Raw genomic sequence first — 10,706 nt, 5'->3', positions numbered from 1 at the left:
CACTGCTAATATGGAAAGTTGTGTAAATTAAATGACTGTCTTAGAGAAAATAATGGCATTTGTTAATTTTTATTACGAGACAACCGGGTGTTAATGAGAGAGAGTTAATTAACTTTAAAATGTTTCAATTGAACTTCTCCTCCGATGAAGTTTCTTTTTCAAACTAATCCGGCCAGACCAAGCGTTGGTTTTCCTTACAAAGCTTCAGTTTAACAAAATTATACCAACACTTACAAACCGTTTGTTTATTAAATGATGGTTTGCGTAGCTGTTCAAAGACTTTAAAATTAAATCACACACACACAACAGTCCATGTTATTTACAAACTCATTTCAAACTGCCATAAAGACTTTTTGTCGATCGACATCGCTGAGTTGATTTTCAACCTGCTTGAAAACTTAAGTCCAGATTGTAGTTCACATCTGTTCACCTCTTTGTAATGACAAACCACGATTGGAAATACAAAAAAACTCATGATTTGTCCGCGAGAACAAGAATTACAAGTTGAACGCCGGCTGTCTACAGATAAGGCAGCGTTCATTTACTCTACGCTTCAGTTTTGTTAGTTTCTCGTTAAAAGATGGAGCGTCAGCCAAAGAGAGACTTCCGGGCTTGAAAATTTGCCGTCGAGTTTGGAGGTTTTGTCTTTCATGTTTGGCTTTCAGACTTAGAAGTCTTCCTATGTCGCTGTTTGGACCTGTGAAAGACGTAATGTCGCTGTCACTTGCTTTGCTGCTTGAATCTCGTCTCTTTTTAACGCTCAGCAGTGATGCGTTATTACCAATTTTTTCTTGATAGCTGTTGGAACGTTGTAAACTTGGATGAAGGATTAGTTTTCCAGGAGAATGTAGTGAAAAGGGTGTACCCTTGCCCTCGTTAAACGAGAAAGATTTAAGCCTGAAACAATCAGCCGAAATCTCCTCAATGTGGTGCGTTTTCCCCATAACTGGCAAACTCAGACTTCTCTTTACTGTTTCTCTGACGAAAGCCTCCTTCTTCGCCGATAGGCAATTAAAAGCCAGTCGTTTCTCTCTGTCGAGCTGCTGCACCAAAACTGATAATACTCGTCTTGTTGGGAGTTTCTCTGGATAGCTTTCTTCATGTCTCGGGATGGCTTCATCCCGGTCGGAAATGGTATCCTTTTCATGTTTACTAAGTTGAGTTACCAATCTGCCAATGTGAAATACTCGGGTGTTTGCGTTAATGCGAGCGAAGCGGGATCTACGGCTTTGTTTTAAAGTGCTCTGCGTACAAAATTAATAATAAAAACAATGAAGGTCCAGACAAGTTGTATTTACAAGGGCTTAATCATATTAGTACCTATGGCAAAATGCCGATTAATTCTCAAATTCCTTTAACTTTATAAAACAAATCCAGGTAGCGAAACTGACCAGAACTTTGGATTTGATTTAATTAGGAAGAAAATCTGACTAAATACCTATTTTCCCAAGGACTATGAAAGAACGCGCCGCACGAAACAGGAAGAAAGATTTCTACGTTGATCCAAGCAGGGCGGATCTAGGAGGAGGGCGCAGGGGGTGCACCCTCGTCTATAAGAAATATCCTGGATCCGCCCCTGCCAAGATTTTGTAAAAAGTATGTTATCTTTATGGTGCTTTTTACATAGGGTATCAAGGACTCGGCCGGTGATAACAACTGAACAAACTCTTGTTTTGACTGACTGCGTTTTAATTTTAGCCACTGACAAAGGCAATAGTGTGAAGTCGAACTTTCTGCCAGTGCGCGAGAAAGCAAAGTTAAAGTTGTATTTGAAATTTTAATCTTCAACAACAGAGGTGCATTATCGATGGATTTACGCCGGGAGCAAATAAAAACAAGACCAAACAACGAGACAACGGGCTCAAGACATGCTCCAGATGCTATTTTAGAACAAAGCGTAGTTAGTGTGGAAATTACCGTCTGATTTCTTAAAGCCCAAAGAATCACAAGCCCAAATTACGAGCTTGTAACACTGAAAATATCCAAGTGGGTGGTTGTCACCCAATTCAAATAAAACAGAATTGTCGCAGATATCAATGGCCCCCTATCATAAGTATTTCCACTCACGTACAGCTGTAGTGAGACCTTTTGTTTAATACCCAGAGGGTGGAGTTGGCCAGTGAGGTAGGTGGCAATTAAGCAGGTAAATTTGAACTATTTTACTTTGATGCGTTACATGCATTAGAGTGGTTTTCAACCGAGTGTCGTAAAACCAAAACAAAATATGTGCGAAGCAATCGAGAATTCTAGAACATCTAAGCCCAGATTGTAAGATCTTCACGTGCAAGAACTTCTCTCTCAAAGATGGACACGTTTTTCCTTTTTCGTCTACTTGTAAACCATTGTTTTCACTGTAGTTATCCTTGATCTCATTTTGCATTGTTCCATTATAAGTGCAATAATCCTCGAAGTGATATAGTTAAGGGATTAACTTTATTGCTTTTAAGTTGCTGTGTTTGGACCTGTATGGGTTCGGCTTTTTGGAGAGAGCCTATGTTACAGTACATCGACATGCGGTTGCACTGCACACGCAAGTTATAAATTCATCATGTGCTTTGTCATACGAAATTTATTAGTTATGTCGGAACACGGCTAAGTAACAAAACTACAATACAGGAGCCGTAGCATAAATCAACTAACTGAAACTGACATGAGAAATACAGAAAAACAATAAATAAAAAGAAACTTACAAGGCGAATGCGAAGAACTTTAACCGATCGACGAGCGTGTAACTCTGACCGATAACAGCTCACAACTCAAAACTGAACTGAAGAAATAAGTTACAGACATGCGGCTGAATTTATACGGTATGCAAAAAAAAAAAAAAAATCACAAGTACATAAAGAAAAATTAAGACAAAGGAGCCGATGAAACAAAAACTAACACTAAACACGAAACTATATGAATGAATTTTTGGCCCCAACAAGTAAATCTTTGCAGCTGTTACCCACCAAGCCGGCTAATATTTGGCGTTGATTTAACTAATGATTTCTGCAAAAAATACGCCAGGATAAGTTTTAATTTGACAATGAAATTCACAAATGGTCCTTATATATAACGGGATTATCAAATTATGATATTTACTCTCCGAATAATCAGTATTTTATTCGCAAAATGGAAAGTTAAACAGATCACGACAGTTCAATCAGTTTGTATATAATGATACTGAATTGTGTGAAATATAAATGTATACTTAATTGGCCACTCCCCATTGGGACTTTTCAGGACCAATGTAAACAAACAATGATAAGTAAATATTCAAATAAACATAACTAGGTTAAGAATCCCAACTGGCGCGAGGCGGACCAGTTGGCTATTTACAAGTGCAGCCGAGAAGTTGAACTCGGGGATACCGAGACCTACGGATTTCTAATCCGGAGTTCTAACCACTCGGCACGCTAGGGAATTCATATTCCATGTCATATCAGAAAGCTTCCATCGGATATCAATAAATTCACTCGTCTACCTTCAGGGTAATTTTAAAACAAAAGCGTCATGAGCATATAAATAGGTCAGTTTCTTGTGAAAAGTCGCCAGTACGTTTTTCTCTCGTTCTTCATCTGAGTATTTACAGCCGATGCAAGGTCGCTCGTCTCAATCTCCGCTTTAACTCAGTAACACTCGGATCGCGCGGGGCTGGAATTGCGGCAAGTGAAATTCGTCTCGGCGTTTGAGTTTTCACAGTAGACTTGCCATTTTGTTCAACGTTGAAACAGTTGTACTCATTTATGCCCGGAAGTCTATCAATGCTGTTGGCCTGCATGAGTAAGGAAACTCTCTTGTTGTTTTGCTCTGCTGTTTTCTTTAAAACTTCCACTCCTTTTACCAGTATCTTTGCTGCAGCTGAATTATTTCTAGCCGTTGGACTCGTTTCTCTTTCATTGTGTTTGTAGCTGACACAAGGAGTCGTCGCTGGGGAGTGAAACTCAATTAATGACATACTTTTTTCACGTCTGAGTGTAGCATAAGAATTCTCTTGACATCATGGCTCGGGTTCCAGTTCCTCAACAGACGTTTTCCTCCGTATTGTCAGGCTAAGTTTTCGTTTTGTCCCGGTTTCTTTAAGAAAGGCAGCCTTTTCGTCCCAAAAATGCCACTTTGTCACTTGTCTCTCTTTTTCCAAGTTCTTTTAAGTAGTTGAAAGATTTTCATCTTGTTTTGCATTCTTCTCAATTGCTTTCTTCATGTTTATTGTTGGCAGAAGGAATCTTGGTAATGGATCTTTCATTTCTACTTGAGGTCGTAGGTGATAACTGCGTGAAAGCTACAGGCAATGAACAATTGTGGGGAATGCGCACCCTGAATAGAAAAAATTCACACTAGATGTCTTTTATCAATGCTCTGTAAGCTATTAATGGTCCCGAGTTCATGGTTCCATAAAGCCAAATGTATGCCATTGAAGCTCATTGAGATCCTAAATAAAGTATTTAGGGCTCTTGCGCAGGAAAATATAGTTCCGTCTAGATTATTAGGGCATTGCTTCAGCGTTCAGGAGCAAGAATCGGCGTTTTATTTGAGCTCCACAGAGAAGCATACAAGCCTCGGATTCATGGTTTGTTATTGGTGATGCTTTCGCGTTTTTTCTAGCTTTTCTTTACAGATGACTGATAATGATAATTCCCACTGCGATTTGTCGTTTGTTTTGATATTCTTAATTACTTGTTGCTTTAATTGTTTAATTGAACTGCCCTTTGTCCTTATTTTTTTACAACGCTTGTAATAAAAAATGTCAGTCTTGGTCAGTTTAAACTGATTTATCAGCCACCTTGGAGGACCGCTCGTTGCACTATTGCATTTGCACTATAAAATTGCATTCGGCAAATCTTTAAACTAAATTCGAGCTGTCAGCAGAAAGTATTAACTATTCAGATGGGAGATGATGGAAGCCAATAAATTTTCTTTGTTGCTAGTACAGCTAGTCATAGGCGAACGAGCCGGGGAGGGCGGAAGGAGGGCTGCAGCCCTCCAGTTTCAGAAATTTTTTAAAATTTTCGGGCAAAACGCTGATGATTCGGACAAAAGTATTCGGAAGAAATCATTCTAAAACTGGGTTGTCAAGGCCAGGCTTGTAGGCTACTTTCTCTGACGTTTGCCTTGCCAAAATGGAGTTAAGGTCAAATGATAAAAGGATCCAAGTATTCTGTTTTGGAAAAGCCATATATCGTTTAATTGTGTATCGTGGAAAATTATTTCCATCAACAAAACAATGACAAAAGAATCAAAGCAAACCATAGCAGAAGCATATGCTTCTGACCATAGTTAATAGAGGGAATTGGTTATGAATTCGGACAAATATCTTTGTTTTAGGTTTTTGTTCGCTTTTTTGGCCTTGACCGTGCATAAAACACAATAGTTGTTTACTCTGTACTGAGGAACTAACCAATAGAAACGTTTTGGTTACGTAATTCATGCATAGTGTATGAACGCAAAACAAAAGATTGTGCATGGCGGTCTTGGACCTTCCAACAGAAATCTTGGCATCTTTGTTCGCTCCCGGCTTTGATGTTTGCCGGGCTTCATAACCATTTCCCTCTAAAACCTTTGAGCAAACAAAGACCAAGACTTTTGTTTTAGTGGTGGCTGTGAAAAGAGCCGTTTTGAATGGCTCCACAAAGAGCCGTTTTACAATTTTCTTTAACTTTTCGTACGAGGAAGAATTAACAACCAATTCGGTGTCCGGTGGTTTCGATACAAAGTCGTTTCGATACAAAACTTTAAGATACCCGGCAGCCTGAAATTGTCATAGAATTTCCACGTTTAGAATTGCCAAACGATACTAAATGTTTTTGTTTTGTAGTGGACGATGGCTCGTCTGGCTTCCCTTCAAATCGGGCTTTTTTCAGGGAAGAAGTTCAGCGTGTTCGGCTCGCGGAAAGAGTTCCGAGAATTCCACACAACCTTATGATTTTTCTCCTTCTGGGATAGCATTCTTTCGATCGATCGCTGTCATATGCGATGCGAAGATAAAAAAAACTTTCATTGGGATATTTCTTCTAATTAACTTTTCCTACGGAACGACTTCAGTCTGCATCGATTCGAATCTAGATGTCTTCCATTTGTATCGAATCGCGACTTGAATTGAAACGACTTTGTATCGAAACGACAGCAAACCATTAACTGTTTCTTTTATAAGTTTCTGATTTTGCTGGGCTGTCTATCGAGGTCATAGAGTATGCGAGGTTGACTGCAGAATACCCGGCCACTTTATTTACATGTGCCGGTGTGCTTTCAAGACTGACGAGGTATATAACAATAGTTGCTATTCTTATTCAATGAGATGCTGATAAGTGGCCGGGTATTCTGGAGTTTAGCTGCGAGGTTCATTTCAAAACAACTATTTTTGGAATGATGACAGTTTCATTAGACGTGAGAACTGTGAACGTTTTTGTTTTTAGTGCGATTTGAGTGCGTTTGAATTGAACAACACTCGCGCTTTCGGGCACTGTGTAATTTTTTTCACCGCCCCCCCCCCCCTCCCCCTACTCCCCCCAAGTCCGGAGGTGCCCGTACGCCTATGCAGCTAGTACATGAACTGGTTGCAAGATTTTTGTTCTTTTCGCTCAATAATGGACTGCATTGAAATTGCATTACACTGGCGAGGAGAAAACTCCTACATGTATTGACCGATCGAGTGTTCTGACTTTTAATGTGAACCATTCTAACACGAATTGTTATTTGCCTAACAATAAGTACATTAATTACTTTCTTACCCAATATCATATTTAAAAGTTAAACGTTTAAGATTCGCCCAACTTTATTATTTCACCAAGGTAGCACATGGGATGGGAGGCGATAAACTTATTTTTGGTGACTAGATATATTCTGCTTAAAGAACATCTAAACTGGCTCTAATGAATACCTCTTGTTATACCTCTCTAGTTATGCCTTATCCTTTACAGTCGGTAAATATGAACACTGAAAGTTACACAGTTAATTATGATCCAATCACACCGAAATTGATTGCTTATGCTATACATGTGACGGCTTGGTCTGCCCAACCTCATCCCCAGAGCCTTCTCCACTGAAAATCGTCGAGGAGAAGGCCCTGGGGACGAGGTTGTGGTCCGCCTGATTATCAACAGAACAGTAACATCAGCGTTGGCACGTGCTGCGAATTTTTCATTCGAAACTTCACGTGACTACATTAAAATTCTAAAGCAGCGTCCACACTACGTTGGAGAAATTTGAAAACGCATCCTTTTTGCCGGTAAGGCCAACCGTCCACACTAATCCGTCACGAAAACGGAGCTTTTTGAAAACGCTCTTTAAACCCGGGAAACTTGGAAACAAGGGGCTTTGCGTTATAGTTTTGGTGTAGACGGAAAACATTTTGTAAACGGAGCATTTCGAAACGATCACGTCACCAAAACTCAAGTGTTTCCCTGACGAGTTTTCCTCCAACACAAACCCAAAATGATTGATGCGTTTTCAAATTTCTCTGGCGTAGTGTGAACGGAAAAGATTACTACGGTCCGCACCTGACATGTACAGTAAAACATCAACATGTTTGTTTCCATAAAGATGCAACTAATACTGCACTGAGCTTAATGACAGAGCTGACTGTACTCGACTCGTACTAAATTCCTCCACGTTTTCCTCCATGATTTGTTCCCAGTCCTTCGGTGGAGGAATAAGACTAATGGAAGGCCCCAGCTCGCAAAGATCTTCTTATGTTTAGGACTTTTCTAATTCTATAGCTAGATAGTTTTGGGTCTCCAAGGGTAAGGTAAAGAGCATTGTCTGCGCTCGTGTTCATCACATAAGGATTGAAAATTGGAGATTCTCACTCGCTGGTGGGGTGTTTGTCATCGGTTGGCACCTTAACGACGCCTTAGCCATGTTGCGACTCAACTGCTAACCGCAGAGCCGGAGAAACTGACTTAAATCTTTTTCCATTCCCTTCCCCCGAGCCTCCGTTTTTGTTTTTTGGTCAAAACGAGGAGCAATGGGGACGAGAATGATCTTCCCTTAAGTAGGGGTAGAAAACTTCTGCGCACGCACAAGTGGTCATGATCAGCCCATGAAAACCTCGATGAATGTTTCACAAATTGCGAAACGTGAATTATGGTTATGATTTCAGGATGTATGGGAAATCGCTCCACACCTCCCCTTCTCTTGCCTTCCCCTGTTCGCTCCATGCAGCCCAATGTGCTTGACCATGCTGACTGATGCACACTTATCCCAGCATTAACTACGATTACAGCGCTCTTGACATAAAGTAAAGAATTGCAGGACGAAAACTTACACTTATAACTCAAAGCATGGTCTTGGTTTACAATTATTGTTCATCCATGTTAATTAGAACTGCGCCGCAAAGTCGTAAAGGGATTTGAATTGCGAAACAGTGCCAAGGTAAAGACTAAAAAGGTTACCCTTTTAGAATATCCTTGCCTCTGGATGAATGGTGAACGGCAGTTTTATATGTTTCTTTTTATTCAAGTTATTAGGAATAAGTATGTCTCCTGAAACAAGGACACATTTTGTCGTGTCTTATATTTACTAATAAGTATCATGCACCATTCACCCGTTGAAGTATTTGTAATCCTGAAGATACTGAGATGAATTGTACTATTCACAATACATTGGTTTTTGCAAAACCATTCGTGTTGTTTTCAGCACAAAAGCAGGCACCAAGCGCTATCTGGCCTCACTTAATCTCGAGCTGGCAGACTGTTAACACCTTTAACTTCTGCATCTCAGAACTCAAACATCCATGAAGGACAAATTGCCAAGATCTCTCCTACCCACAGCAGACATGAAGAGAACCATCGGAAGAAACGCGAAAAATGATGCTGATCTTTCGCTTCTTCTCGACCAGCTTGACAAAGAGAGGAAAGTAGCGCTAGAGCAACTATCGAGAAGGCAGAATGCATTCAAGAAAGAAATTATCATGAGGAACGAAAGCCAGTACAACAAATTCAAAGTTCCCGGCGCTTTTGGAACACACTTAAGTCGAAGACCGAGAAGACACTCGCCTTGATGATAACCGCCGCCGAAAGAGAAGAGCGTCGTCCATCGAGGAGCCCCGCGCTTCATCCCACGTGTAGCAACCCCAGTAACAAGAAAAAGATACAGCCTTCCAGCTTCACCAATACCACGCAACAGTGACAGAGAGATCGGCCATCACTTTGTCAAGACAGCAAGCGACATAACCGCAACTCAAAGAACGGAGGACACTTGCGTACAACAGAGCGAAGAAGCTGATAAAACTACTGCTTCTCTAGCAACAAAAATTCTAGCTTGTCCTTCTCGCAGAAAATCGCTACTGAGATTGCGAACATACTCAAAACATTATCCCAAGACATTTGACTGCTTCTAAAGGTGCTCCTGTCGACGTTCATCAACGGCTACTACCACGGAGAAGAATCACACTACACAATTTAATACCATCCACAACAGGCATGTGCTCTTGACAGTCTTCTCTCTTGATAGATCTTGGTGTTTGGGGAGTTTCATTGTTCGAAATCATGTTTGAGAGCATGGTAATTGAATTGTCATTCAAAGAATAGTTAACTATGTTCAAAGTTATATACATTTAATTGTATTAGAATTGTCATTTAGCGTTTTATACATTAATTATATTTGTAATAGCTTATAGGTAGCTGTTATGGAATAAATTGGACTTGTCACAAAGAGATTGTTTTGTCCCCATACATGTGTTTTCATCGCCGGCTTGTTCACGATTTCTTTCTTTTATATTTGTACTTTCATGGCATGCAAACGGAAAGGCGTAACATTTATCACTAACTGACAAGATCAACGTAATCAACGGTAATTTAAAATCTTTTCTTTTTCTTCTTCATCCCTCTGTAATTGCTACAACGTCCTTTGTTTCTAAACAGAGCCCGTCATTTAGGTCTTACCGTTCCCGAAAACGTTTTTTATACCTTTGGGACCTGATGTTTCACAGTACAGTAGAATCCCGATTTCTCGAACCCTCGTTTTTTTTTTAATCTCCCAATAACTAGTACTTGAACCAAAAGTCGTTTACCCTCCTCAGAGGGAGCGTTTTATTATTATTTCTTCAAGTGCACCCTTTAAGATAATTTGACAGCTAAAAACACTGGCGTTTTGTCCTGAAGACCCTAAATGAGACCAAAACCCTATTTACACACTTCAGCGAGACGAAGACCTTCTCATATGGGAGTGTTCTCCGGACGCCCTAAGCCATTTTGAAGTCAAAATGAATAAAAATAGAGACAAATATAAAATAAAATAAGGATTCATGACGGAAACCACTCTAACGACGCCTATGCAGTGTCTGACCGGGTGATGGGTTCCTTGTCTCTGACAATTGAGAGCATTATCTGGAAGCTGTCCGAAAGATTAGTCCGCCTTTTTTTGCGATAAAAATCGTTCGGTCGTCGCGCTCGATCGCAGAGCCACCCCCATCTTGGATTTTGGCGAGAGAAATCTGGGGTGAGTACAAACTACCGTGGAAAGTCAGGCTGTGACTTGGTGATGGCAGGAAGGTGTCAAAACTGATAAAGGGTGATTGTGAGGCTCAATTAATAGTCTTAATAGGCGATGTTCGTAAAAGGTGTCCGCGCGCTCTAGCTGTTGCAGCGCAAATCGAACAGCCTGTTCTATTCTCAAGATAATTTGACCATTAATATCAAGCCACATATTGTCGTGTAAAGACTTTACACAAGAGTTTTAAGACGTGTATCGATCATCAGTTCACCGTGTTAGTCCTTTGCGTTCGT

Source organism: Orbicella faveolata, unplaced genomic scaffold (genome assembly GCF_042242905.1).
Source record: "Orbicella faveolata isolate gen_17 unplaced genomic scaffold, um_ofav_v1 contig_1, whole genome shotgun sequence".
Classification (NCBI taxonomy): Eukaryota; Metazoa; Cnidaria; class Anthozoa; order Scleractinia; family Merulinidae; genus Orbicella; species Orbicella faveolata.
The sequence above is the reverse complement of the archived record's forward strand: the minus strand, read 5'-3'. Positions refer to the sequence as shown.